Genomic DNA, 10,492 nt, shown 5'->3' with positions numbered 1-10,492 from the left:
ACTCATCCATAAAATGAGACTAATAATCGCTTACATCACAAGAAGAGCTGAGAATGAATGTGCTTGGAAGGTGAGAAGTGGGCTATGAATAGTGATCATGGTGAAACAGTAAAAGGAGAAAACCTGCCTCAAACAAGAATTTGTTTGATATCTCTTTTAATGGAAGTGCTGGCATGAATTCCTCCTCACTAGGTTATGGAAATTTAGGACTGGACAAAGTTTCTAAAGGAGCCATTTAGCTCGTTTGCTTTTGCCTTGATTTATTAGCTGTGTTTTATGCTTCCAGCATCTCCGTGCATCTGTGCAAGGGATCAGTCCCATGGTTTAAATGCTTTTGGAAACAGAAACCGTGAGGTCTGAGCGTCAGGCCATACGCAGACGGAGGTTTCCAAGGGTGCCTGTTGGTTTCAATCACCATGGAGCTGGGCACTAATAGTGATGTGAGCAGCATGACTGCACCACTCTAAATTGGAGCAGGATGGGTCTGTGCAGTGCAGACGTGCTGTACACCTACACCTCCCCATCTACCTTCTCCTAACTGTGTAATTACCTGACATGCCCCCATGGAAATTTCTGATTTTTTAGGAGTTTTTATGGCAGTCAAAGTTTTTTTGTGTTGTTTTTCCCCATATAGCTATGTGTGATGGTGTCTAGAACAGATGCCACAGATGTTGAGAATCTGAAGTATATTTTGATTTTGAGTATTAAGCAATATAAGGTCATTAAATGCACAGAGAACTGATGAAAGTACACGGTTTGAGGTGAAGCTGCTGCCATGCCCATAGGTTTCATGCTCGTGCTGTTTCCAGTTCACCATGGGAGGAGCAGCAGGCAGGGCTGAAGTAATCAGAGAGCAAAACTCTTCCGTCTGTCTTTCCGAATGCTACATGTAGAAGTACAGGCGCAATTAGGTTAAGAGCACTGAACAAATGTCTAAGAGAAAGAAAAAAGGATGACTCACAGTATTTGTTCTCTTACTGCACAAGTTTATATCCCTCCGTCCGACAGCAACATCAGAAATGTGAATCATTTCTGCACCAGCAGCAGCTGAACTTGGGTGCTGCTGGCAGCACGCTCAGCCGTGTCCGAGTGAATCACCGTCACGGAGCTGTTGCTGCTAGCCCAGAAAAGCCATACCCAGGAATTCCAGGCACTCGGCACTTGATGCGAATATTAATCGACAATTAAAAAGCATTTGCCTAGCTTTGTAAGCAGAAAAAAGAAAAACTGAAGTTACCATCAACGACTGCAGCTCCTGTGCTATGGCAAGGCTTTGTGGCTGGCGCTGGAGAGCAAAGCTGGGGGTGAAGGTCTGTGAGGAGGCTCCCGAGGATGTTGCATGGTGTGTAAGCATGACTGCTCTGTGCCACTTTTTCTTAAAGATGATCTTGGAGCTTTACAAGCCTTGAAAAGGCGCTCTGTTCCTGCTGAGGCAGCACAGTGCTGTGCTCGGGTGGATTATCGGAGGCACAAAGCAAGCTTGTGGTTTTCAGAAGTGCTGAGCCTCCGCAAGTCTCCTGGTCTCTGTGTGGGCACTCAGACAACTAGGCACAAATGTTTTGTTTAGGGCACACCCCGAATTTCTGTGAGAGCTGGAAATAGAAATGCAGGAGTCCTGATCCCTATTCTTGCCGTTAAACCATGGCCACGTTTCTTCTTGCTACATGTAGTAAAATGACCTTCTGCTGAGGGAGACCGCAGGATGGACAAAGCTGGTTCGTAGTGGCCGTTTGCTGAAGATGGCTGTTACAAGAGTTCTGAGTAGCAAGTGTGGCAGCCCTGGTCTGCTGTGGGCTGGAAGACACGTGGCCAACACCCTGGGGACGTGGCGAGCACAGTCTAGAGGGCTTCCTGGGGGTGCTCCTTCTCCTTTGGTGGGAAAATGGAAAGGAAACGTCACCTTGAGTGGTGTGTCAGTGCACACACTGGTGCTTCAGACACCACAGTATGTGGCACGGCTCCTTATGAAGCTACCAGCCCACCCACACGTAAATTGGCACATTGCATGCTTCACTAGGATACAGTATCGGGACAGGGAACTCTACTGACAGCAATATGGTCCAAGTGCCTGCACTGAAGCTAGAAAATGGCTGATGGTGAGCATGTACCACTTACGTCTGCAGTTACTTCTGGTCAAGTACTGGAAATAATTACATAACCAAACTAATTTTATATTGGGAAAGAAATATCTGAATATCTTCTGAAAGAAAGATCTGAAATCAGGGGTATTTGATTTCTCTACGGGCTGATGCTCCCTGGAGGTTCAGGTGGCAGCAGGAGATGCTGGATGTCTGATCTGGGGTGAGTTGGTGGCAGTCTCATCTCCAAGCTGAATTTCCTTGACCTGCTTGTGAACTGGAAGCAGGATTTTGGAGATTGGGCACTGGCAAGGCTGCCCTCCTTGGTCCATAACATCTGGTGTGCAGCCTATGCCCATGGCGTAGCTGGATCTGAAGCTCCTTCAGATGCTTGTGAGCTAGCTTGGCGTGGCTTGGGCAGGTCCCATGAGCAGCGAGGGTGGAGCTTAGTTTCTCTTAGGGATTTTGTGCCAAGAGTGGAGCAAGCTCAGGCCTTCACGAGTGACCTGTTGGCAGCAGCAGGGATATAACCATGATCGTGCTGAGCAGCGTTTGCTCATATGGGATCCCTGTCTCAGTGCAAATCCCCGATGATTTTGCAAGGTTCCCTACATGCTGGAAGAAGAAGCTGACTTTTCTATTTAAAGCTGAAGTATCATCCTGCTTCCTGTCTTCCAAATATTCCCTGGGAAGAACTAAGGGAAGGAAGAACTGCCTGTGCCATCAGCTGGTGCAAAGCCCTGACAGTCTGTTTGGCTTTGGTGCTCCATGCTGAGGTGATGGCTCGTGCACCTACTCCCCCATTTCAGCCCTTAGGTGTGGATGGAGTTGAGTCAGGCAGTTGCAAGTCTGGGGTTTTGGGAGTCCCATAGCTAATACCAAGGGACCTGCACCTTGGTGGGGTTAATTCTGTTGGCAAGGGGAGAATTTTGTACCTTCCCCAGGGGAAGGAGAGCTGACAGTCTGATTTTGGGGCTGCTGGAAGGAGGGGTGAGAACTGGTGAGCTGCAGAGACCCTGACACAAAGACGATCAAAGCGCCCACAGAGAGATTTCACTTGTGGAAACTTATTTAATATGGCTTTGAGTTGCAGAAAGCATTGCAAAACCCTGGACCCTTCATGTCTTTAAGTGATAAGCTATTTTCTTGCCAATGTTACATATCCAAAAAGGAAAAAAAAAGAGGTACAATTATTGTGATTACAGATAACACAACATCAGAAATGGATTTAGTAGAGCAAAAGGAAATGAAAGGTGTAAATTAAAACTCGATAACGATGAAGGATTTGCATGATACCAAATGCTAAGATACCCTATTAGCCAATAAATTACCCTTGTGCTGGTTACCTCTGGGAGCCATGTTTGCATTTTATGATAATTATTTCTTGTCTTGGGGCATTTACTAAGGAAAGACCAGAAAGTTAACAATAAATTTTTATAATTAAACTTCAAGATGAATTGAGACTTTGTAGGCATAAATTTTTTAATTTGTGCCAATCCGTAACGTTTGTTAGCACAATATCAACTAATTTATGGAAATATGTCCATTATGGACATTTTCATACAAATGAAACAAACAAAACTGACAATAATGGAGTGAGTAGCATGTTTTGATACTCCATGGATGTGACTGTGGTATTATGGAACCACAACTTCAGTTAGTTTAAAAATTAAAAAAAAAAAAGCCAGAACCTTTTTTTCAGGAGAGGAAATGTCATGTGAAATAGATATGAAAGCTTAAGAATTAATACACCCATCACTATTTCCCTCTCCCTTAAAAGCATTGCATGCTCTGGAGCCTCTATGTTCAGGTGTTCTTAGAAGTGGGCCTGGGAGAGCAAAAGCCCTAATTCCAGTGCTTGTACCAATTTGCTTCGTGATCTCATGTGGATTACTTGATCTGTCTGGGTTGGTTTATCCTGTCTCTAGATTATGCTTTGCTAAAGGCACAACGGCAAACAAACAGAATTGCTGCGCTCTCATACAGAAGTCATCACCGGGCCATCAATGAGGAGGTGTGGGGAGGTATTTCAGGCCCCTTCCCCCTACACCCGAATGAGGACATCTTTACCCACGGGAGGTAAATATTACTGCAAGAGGTGAGATGGATGTACTGACAGAGACCCGTGTTACCACGCTCCTCAGAAGTACCACCTTCACCTTTCTAAATTGTTTAGAAGCTGTTATGCAGCCTACACATCGGTACGGCTTCCTAATCTACTCATTCCATAATTTACAAATGCTCCTTTTACTGCACAGAAGCTGTTGGGGCCTCCATTGTCCCAGTCAGCAGACTGGAGCAAAGCAGGAATACCTCCTGGAAAAGGCTTCAGATTTCTAAACAAAAGGGAGGCTCTAACATTCATCAGAAAAGAATGTCTTAATCTCTTGAGCACCTTGCCCAAGCTGATTTTTCTGAGTTGCCCTCATGTGGGACCATGCCTGTGATATACCTGACATGTTGGCTTGCTTTTGATAAAGTTTTGGAAATCTTTTGTGATACCCAGGTTGATGCTATAGGTGATGGATACAATGAACTGCTCAAAATGATGATGTAAGGATTGAGAGGTTTTGAATTGATCAGGGAAGATCAGAAAGAAAAGGAGGTGTCAGAGCATGCGTTTTTTTCCTACCCAAAATGAATGCAGCTGGGTGAAATTATTTCAGCATATTGTTGTTTTTGCTGGAGAGCAGGAGCTGAACCATTTACATGGTATTTAGCTTTTTTTTTTAAATTATTATTATTTTTAACTTCTGGTTTTGTTACAGTTCCCATACCAATTTGTTGGCATAGCAAAAGGAATCATCTTTTGGGCTGATGCAGCAAAGGCATGTGAGCATTCTGTGCAGCCAGGTTCAGGGCGTCCCTGTCGCCTCATGTGGACCAGGAGGGAACCTCTGGTGCTTTCATTTAGTAGCAGGAATTTGTCCCAGCCCATAGAATGTGGCTGGCACTGAGATTTTAGATATCATTGGGATTTTTTTTAGCATTGCTTGCACATGGCCCAGTAGGAAGGTCCTGTTTAATAATCGATTGCAACATCTGGTTTTGTTTAAAAAAAAAAGCTGTTTCTAACCTAAAGTAAAGGCAGTAAAATGAAGTTAGCTCAGTCCAGACCTGTAGGAAACGACCTTCTCCTGCAGTTGTTGCCCCAAGTCTGAGCTCAAATAGCATTGTATGCAAGGGTTATTTTCCCTAACTCTGTGAACTATGCTGAGAAAGAAGAGATAAAATCGTGGAAATACCAATAGAAATTCACAGGTTGTAGTTTAGATTTAGGATCTGTATTCCTGTAGTAATTTAACTGAGTGGTAATAAGAAAGTAATAAGAGTGGTACCATCTTGGAGGATTTGGTAAGCCTCCATCCTGCTAATCTAAGAGCAGGTGTGAAGGAGCAGTGGCAGCCTGTTCCCTTGGAGTGATGAGGAAAGAGAAATGGGAATTATTAAATCTAGATATTCAGTGGTGGCTTGTTGAGCAGTTTATTTTTTGTATGCCTGAGACTTATCAGGTTTCTCTTTTGGGACTGCTCATTTGGATAGGGCATGTGCTCTCTGTTGCCAAAACTAAGGCTCAGGACCATCCAAAATGAACTTCCAAATGTGATTTCTGCGGGGATGGAGCGAGCCCTCCCTGCACTGTTCTGGTGAGGTGCGAGCCCCATGGCATCATTGTTAGCAGGGAGCCCAGGGTGCCACTGGGCTTCTGCACAGATTTAAAACAAAAACAAAATCAAAGCAACAACAACAAGGAAAAAATGGAGAAAAAACAAACTTTTAGCTCTGCGTCATCTTCCTGTTGTGGGCACTGTGCAGCAGAGGAGCAAGCGACAATTTTCTAACAGATTGCCTGAGAGTTTGTGAGTCTGGAGATAGGGAAGGGAATCAGCTGGAGAAGAGAAACATGGAGATGACAGCTGGTTAGGGCTTTTGAAAGAGGATCTCAGAGTCTGCCCAGTGTCCTTTGTAGGAGGCACGTGGCCATAAACACAAAGTGAGCGGCTGGCGTAGTCCCTGCAGGGATTCAGATCCACAAAACTCAGCCAAACAAGAGGAAAAAACAAAAGGCATTGCAAGGAATTCAGAGAAAGTCCAGCAAAATTTGGAATGGAAAAAAGGTAGCAATGCAGCGAATCCTTCAGTGAACGGAACAATGAAATGGCATTTATGGCAATGCAGAAACCAGCATTTTGTTTAGCAAGCAGCAGCTTTAGAAAACCCTGCAAAGCTAAAGGTAGTTCTGCTCTTTGGGATTGCTTTACAATTATCTTCCTTGTTCTTCTTGAAGCATTTTAATTAACCTTTTGTGCCCTGATCCCACAGCCACCCTTCATTTGTAGCTGTGCTCGCACAGAGTCATGGTACCGACTAACAGCACAGACAGGAAGGGAGAGCTTTCCACACAGTTTTTCTCTCCACAAGTGAACTCCTTTGTTAGCTGCCCATTGTTTGTCAGAAGATTAAGTTAGAAAAAAAACATTAATTTAAGGAATGAAGAAAAGACCATTCCCCTGTGGATTGGTCAAGTCTCATTTACAGACAGCTTCTATAAAATAATGTGGTCTGTGAAATAAAAATAACTTTAATTTTAACAAGCAGAGTGACAAGATGGTACAGAGAGGCTTCTTTGTTACCATATAGTTTAAATTACTTTATTCTAACCTGACAGCCACTTCTCAGTTTGTGCATTTAAATGCAGGTGCTCGATACCCAGCACTGACTTCCACCACGGGCTGGCTTCTGCCAGCGGAAGCTGAGCATCGCCCAGGGGTGCTGCAGGGGAGGCAGGACCTGGCTCTGGCAGTTTGTGAGATCTAACACCACAAGGTAAAAGTGAAGGTGTGAACGGAGCTATGAGGCTCAGGGTGTTTTCTTTTTTTTCTTTACATAATGTGGCTTGCTTCATCTGGGTTCAAGGCGACATCAGTACACAACTCTCAGGAGCAGCTGGTGAACAAATCCTCTGGGCTTTTAGCAGCTAGTTTTTGAATGATTCATCAGCTGGCCCTGTAGCTCAGGGCTTTTTACTTTTTCCCTCATGTTTTCTCTTAGTCAGATGCCTGATCCCTTAGAAACATGTCCCTTGGATGCTCGCGTTTGCTGCGTTACCTGCAAGGCAGCTCTGTGCTCTGCCACCCTTGCGTGGCTCTCGGTAAGTGAAGTTCCTGCGCTCACCTCCTGTAGCTGCATCCTCGTTAACAGTGCCCAAGGAGAGCCTTGGGTTTGTAGCCACCCACCCGATTTATTTTGAGTGATGTTCGGTTTTGGTTTCAAATTGCTTCTCCTGATCACCAGTCAGTCATGGGCTGGTTCCTGGTGTTGTGAAGAATAAAAACGCCGTGTTACAGGCGGCAGACTCCTGAGCTGAAGTCTTGCCAGCATCTCAGGGCAAACCAGGCTACCAAAGCACTTTCCCAGTGCCGCCTGCCTGCCTGTGCCGCAGGTGTGAGGGCTGGGGTGCTCATGCCTGGCTCCCACCGCACAAGCATCCATGCCTAATGGATATAACAGCCTAAAACAGCTTATTGAAAAATGTTAGCACTGGTCTTTTCATTGCCTTGTGCAGGTGGTTATATCTGTGCAAGATGAGCCATAATTAGTAAGCCATAAGATGTGCAGTAATTGCTGCTTGGGTGTCTTTCTGTCACCCACGGGACAGCCCGGGTTCTCTCTGCACCACCCTGGTGTGAATGTGGGGTGCTCGTTGCAGCCTGGAGGAGCTGGCTTGAGGGGGCTGCAGGGGTCGGGAGAGCTGAAAGGAGCAGGACCTGTAAAGGGGGCTCTGTGGCGTGGAGCGAGGCAGGAATGGACATAGCAGCGTAGGAGGGGGGCACTGTGATTGCTCCCAAATATCACCCTGCACAGGGGGAAAAGAAGCACCCCATTGTGGTTAGCTGAGTTGTGACTTTCTGACGAGGCTCAGGCTGAGTTCTGCTGGGCTCATAAGAGCAGCCTTCCCACTCCATGTGCAGAAATGTTTGGCTATCGCTTATGCCTTCGGTAGCTTTTGTTTGTTTTTTAGTCCGATGCTTGCTGTTCTGCACGGCGGATCGCGCAGTGCCCCTTTCGGGTTCCCCTTTATGGGAAGCCTTACCCTCCAGCTTGCGAGACAATTCCTGCTGCGCAGAGATCTGACCTAGGACTCAGGAAACCTCACCTCTCCTCTGACCTCCAGCCTCCTGGCGCTTTAACTATACCTGCCTCAGTTTCCCATATGCAAAGTGGGGATGAGAAGGCTTAGTTTCACCTGTGACGCATTTAGAGCTGGGGGATGCATGAAGCAAGAATTTATAACTTTAAGTACATTTAATTGCAATCAAGCTCTGCGTTGCTGCTGTAAATTCCCCCAGAATGTGGCAGTTTTTTCACTGTGCTAAAACCTTGTTAGTATTGCGTTGACATCTCTGCTATTAAGTACAGGGGAAGTATTTGATTGTTTCTGTTTAGATCTGCTCCTCACACGAGTGATTTTTCTTTGCTAAACTGTGTTTCAGTGCAGTGCATTAAAAAGTGGGATTTCTGTAAACTCGTTAGTGGCAGCCAATTTTCAAGAGCCTGGGGAGACAAGTGTGTGGGGCTGGTACCACCAGGAGCAGGTGATTTCCTCGTGAAGGATTTTCTGACACTGTTTTTAAAATTCTTACTCTGTGAGAAGGCCTAAGGGTATTGCCAGGATCTTCTGCTTCAACTTTACTTTAACTCTTCAGGGAGGCTGGGCATTATGTGATGTTAAAGTCAGGGCGAAAAGGAGATTGAAATGAAGCTTTTAAAGCTTTGACCTACAAGAAATGTTCTGACCTCATCAGGAGAGAAGGCATAAGAATAGTACCAAACTGTTTTCAGAGTGTTTTATTTCATTGCAAAGCTCAGATTCTGACTTTATATTCCAATTTAAGTGGAAATGTAATGTTAAAATCTTAGACTTCCTCCTAGCAGGAGACAGAATATCAGTAGCTCTGCGTCTCTTAGTGAATTGGACCTACAGCCCAATTTTTAGCAATCTTTTCATATTGGTGTCCACCCCCTCACTTAAAATCACTTTTAGGAGGGCAGATCGGTATTTAGAATAATCAGAGCAATAACATCCCTGGGTGCTTTGATTGCAGGCAGGCACAGACCTCTGCTACTGCTATCCAGCAGCCTATCTCTGATTTCGGTGGTGCTGTAAATGAAAGGATAGTGAGGTTAATTACACTTGAGGATAAAGATTCATTGATAATTGGGAGCATTTCTTCTCACAGATATCAAAGCCTTGTGAACACCCAGATGCACGAACAGCGAGGGATGGGAGTAAGAAGAGTGTAGTGCTTATGAGCCTTATCTGAGGGGGAGTTGAGGCTGGAAACTCTGGCTGTTTCTCTGGAAAACACTGAATTTAGTCCTAATTTATGTATGTCTGGTTTCTCTTCCTGTATAGTGTGTGTGTGCAGCTCTCTTTGGCTAGCTGATCATGTGCACTAATTAGTGAGCAGGACTGAGAGTGCTGAAGCAGAGGTTTGTTGGGGTGAAATGCTCCTCCGACCCCCCCGGGGGAGGTGATCTGGAAAAAAATGTGATTGTGAAGAATGCTTTCCTTCTCCCCAGCCATGCAGCACTCAGGGAAGTTCATCCATAGTCTCTGCGACTGGAGATTTCGTGTAACGAGGTCTAGCGTGGAGATGTGCAGTGAAATCACCCAGGCTGAGGGATGCTTGAGTATGGTCAGACTGGCAGCATGTATTGGCTTTCTGGTCCTCACACCCCGCACAGAAGGATCCCACACATCCCTCTTCTTCCCTGCCTTCGCTCCAGCCCTTGCCCAATGCCATCTTCCAGCGTCCTCCTTCGTTTATTCTTATCCCAGGCTCTTTTCAGTGGGATTAGCATTCTGCTTTTTCTGCCCAGAAGCACTCCAGCTTCGTGTCCAAACAATGAATCTAAAAAAAATCACCTTATTGGGTATCTAAGTGGAAATTTATGTTCTGAAAAATTTATGTTCTGAACTTTTCTAATGCAAGAAAGCAAGCATCACGGTGTATTTTCCAGTGATTTTTTTCTGGCATTTATGTATTGGGTTTATGGAGAGAGTTTTACCTGAATTGCGTAGGTCTTGTGCTTAACCATAGGCTGGATTTAGAGAAAATGAACTCTACCAGTTCAAATATTAGATGGCTTAAAAAAATAAAAAATTCTGAAAATACACATTTTTTGTGCATGTGTTTCTCAAAACCACATGGGCACGTTCGTGGAAAGGGACTTATTTGTTGAGAATGAAATGGCTGCAAGTTAGTTTTGGCTTGCGTTTACCCTCCCTTCCTCCTTTCCTCCCTTCCTTCCAATTTTGGATGAGCTGTAATTGGTTTAATTCTTTATGGTTGACCATAATCATATCCTCAAGCATACAAACACATGCTGATATATGCACACCAGGATAT

At 45.0% G+C, this 10,492-nt stretch overlaps 1 long non-coding RNA gene across 1 annotated transcript; it reads right to left on the bottom strand.

The window, feature by feature from the left end:
• Positions 1 to 678: 678 nt before the first annotated feature.
• LOC121071101 lies at positions 679 to 4,760 on the bottom strand. The gene is made up of 2 exons (XR_005820385.1): positions 979 to 4,760; positions 679 to 883 (listed from the first exon to the last, which is right to left on the bottom strand). It is a non-coding gene; the product is annotated as an uncharacterized LOC121071101 (long non-coding RNA).
• Positions 4,761 to 10,492: the final 5,732 nt, after the last annotated feature.

Source organism: Cygnus olor, chromosome 5 (assembly GCF_009769625.2).
Source record: "Cygnus olor isolate bCygOlo1 chromosome 5, bCygOlo1.pri.v2, whole genome shotgun sequence".
In the NCBI taxonomy this organism is placed as follows: Eukaryota; Metazoa; Chordata; class Aves; order Anseriformes; family Anatidae; genus Cygnus; species Cygnus olor.
This window is presented reverse-complemented; position numbering and strand designations above follow the sequence as displayed.